Source organism: Canis lupus, chromosome X, assembly GCF_048164855.1.
Source record: "Canis lupus baileyi chromosome X, mCanLup2.hap1, whole genome shotgun sequence".
NCBI classification, from domain to species: Eukaryota; Metazoa; Chordata; class Mammalia; order Carnivora; family Canidae; genus Canis; species Canis lupus.
Genome location: NC_132876.1, coordinates 69113067 through 69131760, shown reverse-complemented (window position 1 = coordinate 69131760; position 18694 = coordinate 69113067). Strand labels below are relative to the sequence as shown.

Sequence of the window (18694 nt, the reverse complement as noted above, 5' to 3'; positions counted from 1 at the left end):
CTCATTCAGGCTTCCGGGCGGCGTTTGTGGCTGCCCCGGAACCTGCATCTCCGATACGCAGCGCCCCATATTCTGGGAAGCCCTACAGGCGGAATCTGCCAATCGCTGCTCCCCAACCCAAGAATGGTCTTCTACCGTATATCTATCGGCAGCGGGCACTGCCTCGCAAACCGGGACCTTGCAGTGATAGGCCGAAGCCCCGTGACCTTAATAAGTCAGGGTTTTGCGCGAAAATAGAAGGGTACTCTCAGAGAGTGGGGTTCCAACGATAATACTAAGAATCTAGAACGCAGCCCTGCCACCTGTGCCCCTGGAGGTTTCAGTTCATTCCACACGCAACTGACCATTCAGCAGTATGGTGCCAGGGAAGCAGCCAGAATGGGGTAAATGTGATTGCTCATTCTCACTTTTCAGGAAAATTGGGGCATATCTTCATCCTCCACTTGTTACCACATAAAGCTAACCCCAAGTGTACTAAGATACTATAATTTTTAGCAAAATGAGGACATTTATTTCATATCTTCTATCTCTACACTGCAGAACTCCGTACTTGACACTGCTCAGAGGCTGTTTGCAGCCCATAGCAGAGATAGAATACATGTCTAAATGAGAAAATATCTATGGACATATTGATATTTATGTCACTAATTTACATATGGCCCGCATTAAGGGGTAGTGCCCCACATTAAGGCTGGTGTTTTTAGGTCATTCTTTCTCCTCCCTACACTGCCTGTTCTGCTATTTCCCATGTCACTGATGCCTGAAACCCTTTCAACAGAGTACCAGGCCCTATAATTTCACAGTTAAGTTATTTAATTCAATTTAACTGATACCTACTAAGCAACAACTCATGTGCCAGGAACCATGCTAAACACTAAAGACCTACAGTTGAATAAAGGAGTCTCTGCCCTCAAAGAGTTAACATTCTTTATTGAAAGAATGGGAGACAAGTCAATAAAACTAATGACAAATACAAAATAAGTGAATATTCAAAGCAGGACATAGGACATGAATAATGGAAGGAATTAGGAAAGGCTTTCAGGAGGAAGAAATGTCTGAGTTTGACAGACCTGAAAAGATATAAAGGATAAATAGAAGTGGAAATGGGAAAAGTCAACTTCTTGCAGAGGGAATAGCATATGCAAAGTCATCCTGATAAGAAACAGCATATTTTTAGGCAGTTGTCACCAATTCAGATTGTGTAAAGAAAGTGCTTAGAGAGGTAGGCTGGCTGGGGACAGGGGTGATCCTTCCCCAGGATCATAAAGTGTCAGTGTCATTAAGAATGAAGCAAAGGATCTCTGGCTTTACAAAGTAGGTGATAGGGATCCATTGAAGGCTTTTTTAAAAGAGTTTATTATTTATTTATTTATTTATTTTTAAGAGAGAGCTGCACATGATGGGGGAGGGGCAGAGGGACAAGGACAATCAGACTTCCTGCTGAGCAGGCACCCTGGGATCAAGACCTGAGCCAAAAGCAGAGGCTTGACTTAACTGACTGAACCACCCAGGCATCCCTACACTGAAGGATTTCCAACAGAAAAAAAAACACCATCGTATTTGTGTGTTAGAAGGATTGTTTCCAGGCAACATGGAATGTGTATTTGAATTGAATGAGACTAATTATGAGAGTATCGACAATATGACTTGGAATCAGGTGGTGATGGTGGGAGTGAAGAAAAAGAAAGGACTGATATTGAGAAAATAGGTAAAACTCGTGTCTGAGTAAGTACGGTGGTAGTATAGTTTAGGGCTTAGGCGTGTGAACTATGGACTTAGGATGCTCTGGGTTTAAATCCCTGCTTCCTAGCTGTATGGCCTTGAGCAAGTTATCCAGTTTTCCTCATCTGTAAAATAGAAATGATGAGACTAAAAGCCACCTCTGGGGCTTTTGTGAGAATTAAATGAAACAAAATATGTGTGACCAGTAAGTGTTCAGTTAACTATTAGCTATTATTACTATTTGAGGAGAAAGGAAAGAAATTGAAAATGACTCCTAGTTTTCTGATCTAGGTAACTGGGTGGATGCTGTGGTACCACCAATCAAAATTGAAATTGCAGAAAGAAGAGTAAGTTTCAGAGGGAAGACCAGAAGTTCAGTTTAGAAAAATCTGGGATGTCTGTAGGACACTGTGGTTGAGATGTCCAGCAGGCAGCTGGAAATACTGGTCTGCAGCTTGAGGGTGGGATCAAGGTTAGAGAGAGAGATTTGGGAGTCATTAGCATATAATGGACAAAGAAAAATGTGAAGAGTCAAGGACAGAAGATTTTAAAATTGGTGAAACCAGGCAGTGTTGATGAGAATATAAACCTGTGCGGTTTTTCTGGGAGGCAAATTGGCAGTATATATTTTCAAAAAAACCTTTGACCTCAAGAAACTTGTAATACTGGTTGTCTCTGAGAACAAGAGTCAGGGACGGCAGGGAGAGTTGTTTTTCATTTTTATCGCATTTATGTTCAGGTACTTTTGTATTTAAATTTTTGTCAGTGTTATTTACTGAAACTATTGACTCAAAAATTTCACGTCCAATCATTTATCCTGAGAAAATAATCAGTCACCTAAAGATACCGGTATATGGAGCTTGTCTTTAAGAGTAAACAATAGGGGATCCCTGGGTGGCTCAGCGGTTTAGCGCCTGCCTTTGGCTCAGGGTGTGAGTCCCACATCAGGCTCCTGGCGTGGAGTCTGCTCCGTCTCTCTCTCTCTGTCTTTCATGAATAAATAAATAAAGTCTTTTTAAAAAGAGTAAATAGGGATCCCTGGGTGGTGCAGCGGTTTAGCGCCTGCCTTTGGCCCAGGGCGTGATCCTGGAGACCCGGGATCGAATCCCACGTCGGGCTCCTGGTGCACGGAGCCTGCTTCTCCCTCTGCCTATGTCTCTGCCTCTCTCTCTCTCTCACTGTGTGCCTATCATAAAAAAAAGAGTAAATAGTTGTTCATTTTATGCAATGGAATTTTTGTAGCTATTTTTTTCTAACTTGTAAATGGTCTTAATATGGAGAGTCTCACACAGGAGTAAGTGGGTCCTAGGTTTTATAGACTTTTTATCTCAGTCACTTCCTGCGTAAAATACAGTCTTTTCTATATGGCCAAATTCAGGGTTCTCTTTTGTATCCATTTAAAATGATGTTTTATATCCAATGACATGGAATGATGCCCACGAAAAAGCAAAAAACAAAAAAAAACAAAAAAAAAACAAAAAAAACCTGGTAGAATATATTGTAATGTGATACCATTTGTATTACTGGATATGATATGTATAATAATTTTTGAAGACTGGAAGGCTATAAATCAAAAATCCCAGTAATGGTTACCTCTGTGTGGTGAGGATTCAGTTGGAATTTATGTTTTTATTTATAATTTTCTAAAGGGTATGATTTTTACATAATGAACATATATTCTTTTTTTAATCAGAAAAAAATTTTCCCATTTGGGAAAAACATTAAAGGGTAGGCACAGAAGAGAAGCTTGTGAAGGGGACTGGGAAGAAGTAGTCTGAGAGGTAGAAAGAGAACCAGGAGACAATACTGATCTGAAGGGGAGAGATAAGAAATTTTCCAAAAGGAGCAAGCCAGTACATAGTTAACAGTGTTTAATACAGTGTTAACAGTCAAATAATATAAGGCCTGGGAGCTGTCCATTAAATTTGACAATTGCTTAAATGAGAGCAGTTTCAGTGGAGCACAGGAGGTAGAATCCAGATGGCAGGGGACTGAGAATCTGATCAGAGCTGGAGAAGTGGAAACATTTAGTAGAGACTATTCTTTTGAGAAGCTGGCCCAATAAAGAAATGTGGTAGCTAGAGGGCAATGTGCTGTCGAAAAAGGGTTTGTTTAAAAAGAGAAGAGTCTTGAGTATGTTTAACAGCTGGGGGAGAGGGCTTTCATAGAAAGTAGAAAGTTGAATATGCAGGTAAGGCTTAAAATCAAATAGCCCTAGGAGAATTGTACAAGTTAAATTCATAATGAGAAGTAAATACATAGTCTTTAATAAAAAAGAGAGAAAGATTTGATGGGGGGAGAGTAGAGTAGAAGGTACTGGGCTAATTAAATCCTTTGCAGTAATAACAGATAACAGCTGTTACCAGCTGGCACGCAAGCACACTCACACACACACGCAATTTTTTGCTTTTTGTGAGAGGCACAGAGCTTCACATTTACCAAGTGATGTTGAACAAGGCACAGTTATCCTGTGCCTCAATTATCACACCAAAAAAAAAAAAATCCAGTCAAATCTCTTGGCAAACAGATGACTTCAAAATTCAATGTGAGCAATACCCATTTTTCTCTCTATTGGTTTCTTTGACCGTGCTCATTCTTTGCCAAAAGGAGTCCGGGGGATCGGGGTAGCAAAAGACAGAGATTTGGGATCCTCACATTGGAAGGAATCTCATTAGTTCATCTCATTCCTGCCCATGAGGAATACTATACCTTAAACACCTATCCATCTTCCTGCTCATAAATTTTTCCAAAAGGGGATTGCACAATCTCCAACTTGGTGTTATGCAATTGTACTGACAAGAAATCCTCTCTAGTCTTTATTCAGACTGTCCCGAGGAAATGGAAAATCAAAAGCCCTTATAATTCGGGGGCTTTGTGTTCTTGGGAGCAAGGGTGTGGAATTGCAAGGAGGGAGTAGTGGGAAAATCTGAGTGTAAAAGAGGTAGCGCTATGAGGAAAACCAGAGAGCAGAGAGCTGCACTCATGACGTAAAACCTCTACTCCAGGGAATATGGATCCAGGGTTTAGCTGCCTTGCTGTAGAACCCTGCTTTCTTTCCATACACACCTATCTAGCTGCCTACTACCATTACTGACTTCTCCCCTTCCTGAAGTTCATTTAACCCTAATTTCACCTGGCACCTCCCTAGGGCTAAGTCTCTACTTTAAATCCTTTCTGAAAGTTGTCGGTTCCCTTCCTATGTTGATGAAGTGGCCTTTAAATACCCAGCTTGTCTACTTAATTTGGCAACGGTATTTATTTTACTAAAATCTCTGGATCACCTAGGGGTGAGGGCAATTTGGGAAAAAGTGATGTGGCCTAAGTATGTGAGCATCTATACAGGTTTATGCAGGGTCGCCAAAGACCTAACTCTAGCTGACATGGGTTCATCCTCCAGCTTCCCTACAGATGTTTGTTAATTACCTAATGATTTATCTAGTAAGACCTGGAAAGATAATCATGTTGCAGTTACTCAGCCTTCTTCCCTTAATAAAAGCTAACATTCATCGAACACTTCACCAAATTCCAGGCACTCTTAAGTACTTTAGATATTTTAACTCCACTAATCTTTAAAACAAGCCTATGGCATAGGTGCTATTTTTATATCCGCATTTTATTGGTGATACACAAATTAAGCAATTTGCCCCAAATCACACAGCTAATAAATGATAAAGCTGGGATTTGAACCCAGACAGCCTGGTTTGGGGGCCTAGGTTTTTAACCAGACTCTCAAAGGAGATTCTTTTAACCCTGTATGTTACTACAAAGGAAATAATGAAAAAAAGTTAGAAGAGGAAAAAGGAGAGAAAGCAAAGAAGTACATATGGTGGGAAGGGGTAGAATGTCACTAACAACTGCCCAATAACATTCTGGTGTAAGCTGCTTACTCCTGCCTAGATGTCGTTCTTCATCTGTTTCGTCTTTAGCCTGAAACCTTTTGTGTTAAATTGTTTTCTTAATAACTATGAGAATTTCAAGCCTGTTTAATTCCTGCCCATCATTCAAAGCCAAGTGCAGGTCCCACCTCCTCCATAAAGCCTCCATACTTGTCCAGTCTACAGTAAATTTTAAAAACTTTACAGACTTATTGTCAGTAATTCATTTGGCTCTGACTCCCATTCTTAATTAGCCTTTTGTGTATTTTTGTCTCATCTTACCAACCATACTGTAAACTCCCTAACAGAAGAGACTAAAACTTCTATTTCTCTTGCATCTTGCATCTCCCATAATACCTAATACAGTATGTTGCAAATAATAGACATGGTAAATATTTGTTGTTTGACAGAATGATTGAAAAATCTCAGTCTGTATCAAATCTTGGTTAACCCATGCACCATTTAGTGAAGAACTATGCACTTAATGTGTACTCAGTAAACATTAGCAGTGATTACAAAATCACTCAAGAAGTCTTCATGGAGTTTCTACAGTGTCTAGAGAATGGTACTGTGGGGATAGAAATGAAATAAAGGAACGCAGCTTCTACCTTTGAAGAATTTAGATTAGTCTTCTCTTATTAGCTCAATGCATACTATCTCCCTTCTCTGAATTCCTGCTGCATTTGAAGTCAGGACTAGTGATCACTCACTTGTTGTCTCCCCCAATTCAATTGTAAGCTCTTCAAAGGAAATATATAGCACTGTGCTGGGAACATAATAGAATCATAGAATTGGAAGAGATATTAGAGCTCTCCCTATGATCAAACTTCCCATCCAGCCCTGATCCAACTCTCATTTAATTATATGCTTCCAATATCAGGAATTAATGTATATAGGAAAAACAGGAGGAAGAGTAGTTTCGGGGGCTGTATAATGAGTTGTATTTTTGACTACGTGCAGTTTAATATGATTGTTAGGCAACCAGGTGGAGACAAATAGCTGAAATTCAAGTCTTGATCTCAGGAGAGAGGTCAGGGCTGAAGATAGAGATTTAGGAGTCTTGGCATGCTTGTGTATTGCAGTTGAAACACTAAGATTGAGTAAGACTGCCAAGGACAAGAGAAGAAAGGCACCAAGGACAAAGTCTTTGAGAATTCCTCTACCTAGAAAATGAGAGAAGAAATCAATGAGGTGGAAGAACTGGAAGACAAAGAAGGGAGTTGTTTTTTTTTTTTAAAGATATATGTTTTTTTAATTTATTTATGATAGTCACAGAGAGAGAGAGAGAGAGGCAGAGACATAGGCAGAGGGAGAAGCAGGCTCCATGCACCAGGAGCCCGATGTGGGATTCGATCCGGGTCTCCAGGATCACGCCCTGGGCCAAAGGCAGGCGCCAAACCGCTGCGCCACCCAGGGCTCCCCAAAGAAGGGAGTTGTAAAGAAAGGCTGGTCACCAGAGTCAATGGAGGATGGAGCAATGAAGTTGGAGAGGATAAGACTGAGATACATTTAATCTGGTAATTAAGAAGGCAGACCCATGATAACCCTAAAGAAAACTGTCTTAGTGAAGTAGGTTCTATTTTTACTTTTGTTCCCCATAATGCCTGGCACAATGCCTGGCTTAATGCATATTTGTTGAATAACTGAATAGAGGGTAGCCCCGGTGGCTCAGCAGTTTAGCGCCGCCTTCAGTCCAGAGCATGATCCTGGACACCCGGAATCGAGTCCTACGTCGGGCTCCCTGCATGGAGCCTGCTTCTCCCTCTGCCTGTGTCTCTGTCTCTCTTTCTGTGTCTCTCATGAATAAATAAATAAAATATTTTTAAAAAACCTGAATAGATGGATGAATTGTAGTTCCTGCCAAAAACAGGAGATGATAGGAAAAAGGGAAAAAGCAAACAAGTTACCCCTTTTTTCTCTGAAGAGGAGAAGATGAGTGATAGTTTAGAGAAATGTTAAGGTGAAAAAGAGAGAAGTTGAGGGCTATGATTTTCCTCCCAAAATATGAAGTAAGCTTATCTAAGTATCTCTCACAGATTCCATTCTTAGTTTGATGGAGTAAACTCTCAACAGATAGCAACTATAAACTCTGAATTAAACATACACACACACACATCCCTGAAAGTTCCAGGCAGTGAACAAAAGCAGGCAGTTATTGGAAGGAGGTTGGAACAAGGGAACAGCATTGGACAAGATTTCCATTTTTATGGCTTTAGCCTAAGGGCAGACAGCAGTCACCAGCCATACCACTAAAACTACATTAGGAAACCCTCATCTTTCTAGCCTTGAGAACCAAAAGACTGGGCCTGGGGCAACCACAATTTCTAGGAAGTGAGGGTGTATTTCAGGAAGATATCCTGAGAAAGGGAAACCTAAATTATCTGGATGAATTCTTCCCAAGACTTATCCTGAACCATGCATGCATAGATAGGACAGGCTCGAAGCTACTTCCATCTACAACTAAAACAAACATAACAGATTTGAGTGGCTACCCATGACAGGCAGGCAGAATTTTCAGTTAGAATCTAACCAAGCTAATTGCCTGCTGAAACAAATACAGCCACACTCTTCAGAGGAATATAACAGAATCAGAGTCTTTACAACATAACATTCACTAAGTCTTGGAAACCCTACAAAATTACTCAATATATAAAGAAGCAGGAAAATGTGACCCATTCTTAGGGAAAAGACAATTAATGGAAGCTAACCCTGAAATGATGATGCATGATGAAGAGAGAAAAATATCCCAGTGATGAAGGAAAAGATAGGAAACCTGAGTGGAAAAATAGAAAATATAAAAAAGAACTAAATGGAAATTCTATTACTTAAAAACACAATATCTGAAATAAAAAAAATAACTAGATGGACTTAAAAGCTGAGTTAGATAACAGAGGAAGGAGTTAGTGAACTTGAAGATATAGTAATAAAAAGCATCTGACTTGAAGATGAAAGAGGATTGAGAAAAGTGCACGGAGGCTTGCAGACCTGCAGGACAATATAAAAGGTCTCAAATGTGTATAATTAGAGTCCCTGAAGAAGAGGAAAGAGAGAATGGGTTCAGAAACATTATTAGAAGAAATCATGGTTTAACACTTCCCAAATTTGGAAAAACAAACAAATACACACACACACACACACACACACACACACACACACACACTTACAGGTTCAAGCTCAACAAAGCCCAAACAGGATGAATATGAAGAAAACTGCACCTATGTGTAACCTAATCAAGCTGCTGGTGACCAAAGATCAAGAGAAAATCTTGAAAGCAGTGAAAGAGAGAAAAAGGTACATAATCATTATAATGGTTCCAATAGCAATGGACATAATCATTATAACAATTCCAGTAGCAACGGACTGCTCCTCAGAAATAATGGATGCTAGAAGACAGTAGAAAACATCTGTCAATTTCTTGGGGGGAAAATCACTTTCAACCAGAATTCTATGTTCAGTAAAAATATTCTTTTACTGAATAAAGGCAAAATAAAGACATCTTTAGGTAAAAGAGAGTCTCTCTCATGCTTGCAAGCCTTTATTCGGGGGGGGTCCCTGTGTCTGGAACACACAATCCCTGTCCAAGTCCCCTCCCTAGATTCAGCTTGCCTCATAGAATCCGTCCTGATCTCCCAAGTACAAGTTAGATGCCCCTCGTTTATACACCTATAGCTCCTCGTAGTTCCCCAACCTCAGTATTTATCCTGCTGTCTGTAATTGATTGTTTAATTGCCTGTGAACTCCACTAGACAATACGCTTCATGAGGGCAAACATTTTGCTTTTCTGTAATAGGCCCTCAATCAGTATTTATTGAATAAAAGAGAAAACATCTGATTCCAAAGTAGTTTCTTCTTTCTAACCACCTGGGGCTGTCATCATGGAGAGAAAGGTCTTGACACTAGTATAAGATTCACTATGACTATACTCTCAAACTTTACAGGGAAACATACTGTTCTCTGAAAAACTGCAGCTTTCATTAAACTATCATTAGCCCATGATTAAAATGGGCAGTTACTGTTTGAGGACAATCTAAATGCACTTAACACAGATCCTTGGCAATTAATGCTTGTGAAAGTCCTCATTTTAATACTACTTCAAGATAAATGGCTAGCAATATGGAAAGATTAAACCATGGTACATCCAATTGATAAAATATTATATAGATTTGAAAAGTATATTTATCAACCTGTGTGATAATTTGAAAACATCCTTATATGCTAAGTGGGGGAGAAACCCAAAATACAAAATTATACATATAGTGTTATTATATGCAATTTCTTTTAAAAAAAATCTACATAGAACAGAGGCCCCTGGCTCAATAGAGCATGCAACTCTTGATCTTGCGGTCATGAGTTCAAGCCCCACACTGGCGGTAGATTTTACTTTAAAAAATGTATATAGAAGGAAAAATAACACTGGAAAGAAATAGAGCAAACATTACTATAGTTTTTTCATTGGGTGATGGAACTATGAGTTCCAACCAAATATTTTTCTCTGTATTTTACAAGTTTTCTTGAATAAACATGCATTACTTCTATAGCAACTTCTAAAAGAAAGTCTAAAGGGAGGTACACCAGACCACAATAACAAGGAAAACAGGACTATGTTTAAGCCTTCTTTCTCTTTAACTTATATCTTAATGGCCTGATACCACTTGCAGATTAACTGTGTGCATGACCTTATTGAAGGATGCTATAAGACTGGCCTCAGGAAAAGCAGAAAGGGGATCAACAGTGGAAGCTGCCAGAGGCAGGAGAAAGAGACTAAGCAAAGAGATCAGAGAAAGTAAACATAAAAGAACAGGAACAGAAGGGGGAAGGGAAAAAACAAGAGGATAGGTATACTTTCATACATTGGCATCCATATAAAAAAGAGGAGTTAGTCCTGGATTTTTAGGACAGGCAGAGATAGCATATTTTTCATGTTATTTTATTATTGTGCTTATTAAGAAGTTTGTGTATTTGTGCTCTGTGCCCCCACTATTCCTTCCAGGGTTGGGCTGTGTATTTCTTCAGCCCACACGTGCTGTCATATCTGCCTGATGCTGCCAGGGAAGATCAGCTAGACGCTAGATCTGGACATTCTGGAGCCTACTCTGGGAGCAAATTGCATAACCACGTGCCTATCTATGTGAGCTATAGATTTAGCAAGCTCTGTGGGACAGTCAGGAACCTTCTGGGTGATAAAGGAGATCTGGATGGGAATTCAGGGTATCCCAGAGGCATTTATGAAAAACAAGAAAGTAGATCAGTTCTCTCTGGGTCTAAACCCCATTTACAATACACAGTTCAACTAACTGAACAATGCTGGCTCATAGCCAAGACCATTTTTGTAAGATTTCTGTACTATTCTAATGATCTTGTATACACTTCAGTCATTTTTGAAGCTTTTACTGGGCTAGTGAGATGACTGATAGGGTATTTTAGCTTATTAAAGTGAGGGTGTTGAGATCAGAAATGAATTTCTACATAGTTTGGGTTGACTATCATCATTCCCAGAAACACAGGCTTTCTGGCAACCTTGTCTTTTCTGATAATCCATCTTTTAACCCATCTGGGAACTAGGAACAAGGAGACTTACCCTTAAAAGAAGGACATGTAAAAGGACCAATACAAGATCTTAGCATCATCCATTGGCCTTTGGACACAATTGTCTTAGAGCCCCTGATCATGTCATTTGTAGTATAAAAGATTGTGGCTTCCATTATCCTATACAAGAGTCTTGTACCATCCAATACAGTCCCCACTAGCCACATGTGACCAAGTTTAAATTAAAGTAAAATTAAAAATCAGCTCCTCAGTTTCCTGGCCACATTTCATTTAATAAGCTACCATGTTGGACAGTGCAGATACAGAACATTTCCATCATCATGGAGAGTTATGCTGGACAGCATTGTGAATCTAGGCTCACAGAATGGTGATACTTGGGGACGGAGTATCTCTGTGTCTTCATGTAAATGACTTATTTTTTTCTTAGTTCAAGTTGTCGCTTTGCATTGATATGCTCAGAATAACTAGGGAAGTTGAGGCAGTTCAGCAAACTTGTTAGCTCTCTTCACACACACACAAACACACACACACAGATGAGAATTCTCCTTTAGAGCATGGCTAAATAAATGTGGCATATTCATTAAATGGAATATCATACAACAGTTAAAGGGAATGAGCTACATGTATCAATAAATAAATCTCAAAAACTTTTGTCGTGTGAAAAAAGCCAGTTGCCGAACATAACCATTTACTGCACACAAAACAATATGACATTTTTCCTACTCTTATGTATTTTTTTAAGATCCGGAAGAATACATATGAAACTCATGACAGTGTTAACTTCAGGAAGGGGTAAGGGTAAATGGAATAAGGGATCACAGGGACTTTTAACTCTTTCCTTAATGTTCTAAAATTTTTTTGGAGATTTTAAGTAATTTCTACATGCAATATGGAGCTCAAACTTACAACCCCAAGATGGAGATTCCCATGCTCTACTGACAACCAGCCAGGCACCCCTGTAATGTTCTAAATTTTTAAAGGAAAACATATTCATATATAACTTGTGTAATTACAATTATTAAAACAGAACATGAATTTGTATGCAAAATGTAAATATGTAAAAATATGGTCATGGAAAAAATAAGGGAAGTACACAAAACTCTAATGATAATCGTGTTGACATGGTAGGATCCTGGGTAATTATTTTATCCTATTTTTCTGTTTTTAACAAGTTTTTTGTCTTGTGGCTGTAATGTTAAGACAATAAAGATTTTAAAATACAAAACAAGTACACCTTTATGCTGCAGACATAGTATTATCACATGTCAGGTGTAGCTCTTAAGAGGCAACTGGCTCTGGTACATAATTAGAGCCAGAAATAACAGCTCAACATTATTTATGTAAAAAAAAATTGTCCTTGGTGGCAGTCTCCAAAATTCAATTTGTTAATATAAAACCTCATTCTGCAGCAAATTCATACTGCCAGGCATGCTGGGACCCTACGGTTCCTAAAACCAGAGGTTCCATTGGAATATTTATGAGACTTCCCTTCTTAGGCCTTATGCCCAGGCCACCTGACTGGTTACAGACTGAAAATTGTTCAAATCAAAAATCCCTCCTCTGTGGCATGGAACTCACATCCAAAACCTGCTGCCTGCCAAAAAATCTGGCTTCACCTGCACCCTACCTCCAAGGTGATGTGAGGTAAACATCCATTCAGGCAACAACACTGGGCAGGCTTTTCAGCTTTCAAGTTAGAATGTAAACCCTGTCACCCAACCACCTGTTCATCTGGCCTCCAAAACATATGGATCCTGCCTCAATTGACAACAGAGCATACCAACACTTCTGGCCTTCACCAGAGAAGTGTAGTCAGCTTCTGAGGTCCTGTCAAAAGGCTGGCTGTGAGAAGAGATATTTATGGAATATATTGTAAGGGACAGGGACATTCTATCCATCCACTCCTTTAGGTGGCATTTTAAGTTGTGTCCTCAGATCAAGTTAAAGCACCAGAAGGTTACATGCCTGAACCATATTAGCTCAGCCCCTGCAGAAATGCTTTAATGTTACACCCTTGGCTTTTAGTCAGGGTAGTTACAAGCAAGTAATATGAAAATCTCTTCTGTGTGTGTTATGAAACTGTTACTGAGGACATTGTCCTTTATGTTAATCTCGCATGAGAAATTTCTTATGGAATTTAATGCCAGCAATGAACCATTATGTAGCTGTTAAAAATTATAATTCTGGAAGACTAAATATGAAAGCGTGTTTATGACATGTTCATTGAAAAAACAAGAACACATTATGGTATATAGACTCTAATTGCAGCCATGTAAAATTATTTGTGTCTGTGGATGAAGACTGAGAGCTGATAGGCAAATACAAAAATTGTATGAGGGCAATGGGATTCTAAATGTTTTTTCCAAAATTTTTTTTTAATGTTTTTTCCAAAATTTTTGTTTGCTGTAGTCCTGTCTATTCACCTGGGAGAAAAAAGAATTTAGTGACAGGAAAATCTCTGTCCCTCTTGAGGAGTTGCTATGTGTCTTTCTGACAACAAGAATTACTATGTTCCCCCATCCCCTGGTTGCCCCAAAAGATGTACTTAACATTGGTCATTGCACATTAGCTCCTCCATCCTTTCCATATGCCTCTCACATTCCATTTCTATAATCTCGTGATATTTGAAATCTTTTTTTTTTCAGTAAAGTGCCCCAAATCCCTTATAGGAAGTGGCAAAATATGAAGCATTTTTCCCATTTTAAAAGTTATGCACAATAATAATAAATTGGAAATATATAAGGAAGCAAAAAGAAAAAAGATAACTGCTGTTAACACTTTTTTGGCATTTCTTCCTATTTTTTCTCAATTGTGTTTTAAACAAAATTGTAAGTATATAGCATGTAAAGTATCACATCCTGCTCCTTTCATGTAACTTTAAAATATAAGCATGGAAAAAATTAAATAAAAGTAGAGCATGTTTTCCTAAATTGGAAACTCATCTGGTTGATAACCCTGGTAAATATCATGCCAGTAGAACTTTTTTTTATAAAGATTTTATTTATCTATTTGACAGAGAGAGAACACAAGCAGAAGGAGCGGCAGGCAGAGGGAGAAGCAGGCTCCCCATGGAGCAGGGATCCCCATGTGGGACTAGGCTCCAGAACCTCGGGATCATGACCTGAGCCAAAGGCAGCCACTTAACCAACTGATCCACCCAAGTTCCCCACCAGTAGGACTTTCAAAGCTTAGAACCATTGAGGCCTGCAGGAAGAGTTAAAAACAAAGCTGGAAAGTCAGTTCGGGTAAGCCCAAAACCTGAGATGAAGCTTTGTGGCCCTTATTCCTTCAGTGGGGGGCCAGAACAGAATTGCATGGGTGTGAAGCGTAAGCCCAGGGAAGCTTAAGGCCAGAAGGGCAATCTGGGGTCTTGTGCCCAGATTGGAAATCACAGCGTATGGGATTTCAGAGTTAGGACAGACATTAGCTATCATCTAATACAATGTGCTCATTTACAACTGCAGAAACCAAAGCCAGAAGAGACAAATTGACTTGTGCAGGCTCTGGAGTCAGAATGCCTGGATTTGTCCCTCTGCTCTGTCAGTTAGTAACACTGGACGATAAGTAGATGCCTTTATCTTCTCCAAGTCTCATTTTCCTCGGTGAAAGGAAAATATACCATTTAACTCGCATGCTTCTTGTGTGGATTGGATCAGATAATCCACATAAAGCACTTAGCACAGTACCTAACACATAATAAAAGCTCAGTAAATGTTACTTTTTGATGGTAGTGTAATTATTCTCATGATTCAACTAGTTAGGGACAGTGCTATGACAAGGTCTCACATCTCCCGATGCCAGCTAGCTCTCTTTTCACTGTATTGGACTAACTTTCAGGGTCCAGAAAGAACCGAAAGCTGCCTTGAATTTAGTAGTGGTAGCAACTCAAATCTACTTGGGGCTAAACTCAAAGACTTTAGTCTGGGGTCCACTTCATATAAAAACACCTAGCCTGTGTCTGGAAAATAGTAGGCTCTTAAGAAAGGTGTGTTAATGGAGAAGATTCTTAAAAACAATGACAGGAGGACAGGACTGGCTTCTAAGAGAAGGATGAGAAATCTTTCACAGAGCACATAAAGAAGGACTTAGGAAGAGGACTACTAAAGCTATGTACATTCCATACATGTCTGTGAAGACCAGATACAAGTAGAGGTGGTGCTTCCTGAGATTCCTCCAACTTTCTCATTGTTATTTCTGTTAACCCTTTCATCTTTCCCTGTAGTTACTAGCAAAAACTCCTATACAAACTCTAGGGGTGTGTGTGTGTGTGTGTGTGTGTGTGTGTGTGTGTGATTTTTCAGAGTTGGGGAGGGTAAGAAAAGAGTGGAGAAATATCTATCCCAATTCAAATTAATAAAGCCAATTTGGCAGCAGGGTTGGGGGGGTGGCACCCAGGTAAAAAAGTGGGTGGTGGCAGTGAAAGAGAACTCGAAGAGGAAAAAAACAAGTTGGGAATGGGGAGCCAGCTGAGCCTGTGAACTCTGGGGCTGCAATTGGGGAAAAGGCCTGCCCTCCTACCCCGTCCATATCCTTCCATATCTGTTCATAATTTGTTACTAAAGTGGTTTTAGGGGGGCCTCCTGTTAGTCCTCTTTCCTGACCAATGTCTTTTTTATTTTTCAAGGCTGCCTTGCTAACCCTATCCCTTGACTAACATATATTCTAACGTTCCCACAGTAATAAGGTGAATAACCTTGACATCTCCAGATATGTGTTTTAAAGTAGCGGTGTTTTTATCATTCCACAGATCCTTTAACTCATCCTCCTAAATCATCTGGTCCTCTGGGTTACGGTCATTTTCATCTTTCCAGAATTTCAAGATATGTGCTCATCTCAACAATAAACACTCAATAAATATTTGTTGATTGATTTTGGAGTTTTATCATCTAGTTGGAGAGACAACATGCCGTTGTAAAACAAAAAGCTATGTAACTACAAGCACAAAATTAAAGAATACAAACTGTGTTCATAGAGGTTCAAGAGACATAAAGCAGATAAGTGACCTGTCAGGTTGGGCTCGTCAGGGAAAGTTTCCAAGAGCACGTTAAGTTTTGAGCTTTGAATTGGAAACTTAAGGAGATGATGGACATGAGTTGGTGGAGAGGTGGACCTTTTGAAAGAAATGAACAAGGGAGACAATGTAGGATATAATTCAAGCCAAGACAGGTGCCTGCCCCACCCTGCCATTTCCCTTTCTCAGAAGCTCCGCATGATCTGTCACCACACCTGTTTCAGTTCGAAGACAGCTTCTTGTGACCTGGTGCTCACCAGGCTCTCTCCTGTATCAGATTCACCACTCACGCAGCACATACCATGCACTCCAGGCTGTGCTGCAGGAGGAAGAAGCATATGTAGGAAATGTTTGCAGACATTGTGAGCAACTATGTCCTATCTCTCTAGTCCGGACCTCGGGTAGGCATACATGGTCTTCTATTTACCTTCTACATGACGGATGGAGCACACATGCATTTAGGAGGACAGGGAGGCAGGAATGTGTAGAACCAAGATGGTTATGCTACCATGAGCAGACTAATACTACCTTGAAGGCCCAGCATCCTGCCACCTCTGAAAAATGCCGAGTTGTAGAGCTATCCTTCCAGACAGGAAGAAGATCTTGTCGTCACATTAACACATATCAAGCAACACTGCAAATGGCATAATGCTAGGCATTATACAGACAAGTTAAATTATAGTTTCTGCCTCTGGGAGTTTGCTGTCTAACAGGAAAATTGAGACCTGGCCAGACAGAAAGTACCCATGACACATTTATTTAAAAGTTGTCCAATGTACAAATGTAACGTCATTCAATTCCTGATCCCATTCATTCTACCAGAATTTCTCGAGTGCAACCCCAGGCTAGAGTCACAGAGATATGTAAACTGTGCCTCTTTCCTCAAGGAGTTCAGCTTAGTGGAAGGGACACACAAGTAAAGAAATCATTACAATACACTATGGTTTGTGCAATACAACACAAGCCTGCACAAAGTGCAGAAAAGGGAGAACTACACCTAAGGGGAACAAGGGAGGCTGAATAGGAGTTTTCAGGAGTTTAAGAGACTTGGGGATGGGATGATGAGAGGGAGGACATCCCAGGAAGTAGAGGGAAAGGTAGAAAAGAGCGTGGCATTTCCTGGGAAATAGTACAAAACTCCAACTGATTGGAACTTAGTGTGCGCCATGAAAGATGAAGCAGGAGAGGTGGGAAGTGGCCCTAACCTGAAGACAGGTGTGTACTTTACTAGAGAGTTTGAACTTTATCACATAGGCAATAGGGGAAATCAAAGGATGTTTTAAGCAGGGAAATTCTCTCTCTGGTCACATATAAGTGATATGATCCCAGTTCTGCCTCCTAGTTGTGACTCTGGGCATGTCACTGAATCTCTGGGCATGTCACTGAATCTCTGAACATTGGTGTCTTCACGTATAAAATGGGGTTGATAGCGATACGTACCTTACAGGTTTGATTTGAGGAGTAAAGGAGCTAATGTTTGTAAAGCAATCAGCACAGCACAGCGCTGGGCACACATAAGTGCTCCATACATTTTAGCTACTGTTACCAGGAGTGTTTCTTAGAAGGGTAACTGTGTTTTGTTTTGTTTAAAAAAAAGAAAGGAAAAAAAATAAAAATAAATTTAAAAAGGTAATTTTGTTGGCAGCATGGTAACATAAACCACAGGGGGGAAAAGACTCATGGCAGGAGGTCCTATTAAGATGATATCGCAATTTAATCCAGTGATAAATAAGGTCTGGAACTGGGATCTGGATGCGAGAAATTAAAGAGATGAAAAGGTGAAAGGAAGTCTAGCTTGGAAGACTGGGTAGATCAGGACAACTGTTAACCAAATTCAGAGATACGGGTAGCCAGAGTAGAGGGGTGTGGGTGCAAGAGCAGATAATGCGTCCAGTTTGGGACCTGTTGAATGAGAAGTGAAACCGCCCAAGAAGGCAACCTGGAGAATATCAATATTTGAGGGGACGCCAGAAAAGCCAGTGGAGAAAACTGGTCAGCGATCACAATGTCACCGTGAATTGCAAATGGGGGCTTGAGGGGGATAGAGGAGACACTATCACCAGCATTTGTTTATGTTACACAAGCCATTCACCCAACTCCCAAACATGCATACAGCCTATTTTCTAGTCCGTTCTTGGCTTATTGCCTCTCGGTTTTCTGCTTCTTGTAGAGACCGCGTTTTTCCCTCCTGCCCTCGGTCCTCCGAAAGAGAGAAAGGTCTAGCACTTCTCAACATGGTCACCTAGGCGACCCGGAGTCACCCAGGAGGAGGCGGGAAAGGGGGAAAAGGAGGAAAATAACTTTAAAGAAAAGAAAAAGTCCGCGACGACCTCTAATGATTAAAGTTCCACCTCCCTATATCCTGCCACGCCGCTCTCCAGCCGCCCTACTCGGGCGCCAGGCCGCCAAGTAGGACGGGAAATGTAGTCCCTCGGGCCTACCAGGGTGGCAGGCTGAAAAACTCGGTTTCCCAACTGGCTCTCCAGGCGCGTGCGCAGATGGCTGCTCTGGCGAGTGGTAAACAGAGACGTCAGGCGGG

General features: G+C 40.3%; 1 long non-coding RNA gene across 2 annotated transcripts; it reads left to right on the top strand.

Moving 5' to 3' along the window:
- Nucleotides 1-295: 295 nt before the first annotated feature.
- LOC140627578 (uncharacterized) lies at nt 296-16001 on the top strand. Of its 2 annotated transcripts, none has more exons than XR_012026250.1 (3): nt 296-383; nt 14161-14389; nt 15892-16001. It is a non-coding gene; the product is annotated as an uncharacterized lncRNA (long non-coding RNA). The 2 variants fall into 2 exon arrangements; XR_012026251.1 differs by lacking the exon at nt 296-383 and adding an exon at nt 1642-1708.
- The last annotated feature ends 2693 nt before the right edge of the window (nt 16002-18694 follow it).